Here is a 717-nt window from a genome sequence, read left to right as displayed (position 1 = left end):
AATGGCAAACAAAATACAACAGATTTTTTAATGTTCATAAGCATGATGAGTGGGTTTTCATGTTCATGTGTGAGGTGTGCCTCCCTCAAACCTTGTTATGATTGTTATGTTATGTTATGTCAACACATTGCCTATCTGATGAGAAGTGAAAAAAAACAGTGAAAAGGCAGTTTACAGAATGGGAGAAAACATTTGCAAATCATACATCCAATAAGGACTTCAATAGCAAGGAAACAGTTTTAAAATGGGCAAAGGACCTAAGTAGACATTTCCCAACAGAAGACATTAAATGGCCAAAAGATAAGTGTTGGTGAGGATGTGGAGAAAATGGAACCCTCCCAGGCTCTTGGTGGGAATGTATATTAGTACAGCCATTATGGCAAACAGTACGGAGTTTCCTCGAAAACTAAAAATGGAATTACCATATGATCCAGCAATCTCACTTCTGGGTATATGTATACAGGAAATGAAAATCAGTATTTTGGAGAGATATCTGCACTCCCATGTTCATTGCAGCACTATTCACAATAACCACATTATGGAATCAAGTGTCCATTGACAGATGAATGGATAAAGAAAATGCGGGCCAGGTGCAGTGGCTCACGCCTGTAATCCCAGCACTTTGGGGGGCCAAGGTGGGCGGATCACCTGAGGTCAGGAATTTGAGACCAGCCTGGTCAACACGGTGAAACCCCGTCTCTACTAAAAATACAAAAT

The 717-nt window shown here is 40.4% G+C and overlaps 1 pseudogene; it reads left to right on the top strand.

Annotated features, from left to right (window-relative positions):
- The first annotated feature begins 22 nt into the window (after positions 1-22).
- Positions 23-141, top strand: LOC116273574 (annotated as a pseudogene).
- The last annotated feature ends 576 nt before the right edge of the window (positions 142-717 follow it).

Source organism: Papio anubis, unplaced genomic scaffold (assembly GCF_008728515.1).
Source record: "Papio anubis isolate 15944 unplaced genomic scaffold, Panubis1.0 scaffold8966, whole genome shotgun sequence".
Taxonomy (NCBI): Eukaryota; Metazoa; Chordata; class Mammalia; order Primates; family Cercopithecidae; genus Papio; species Papio anubis.
Note: the sequence above shows the minus strand (reverse complement) of the source record. Positions and strands in the feature narration are given on the sequence as shown.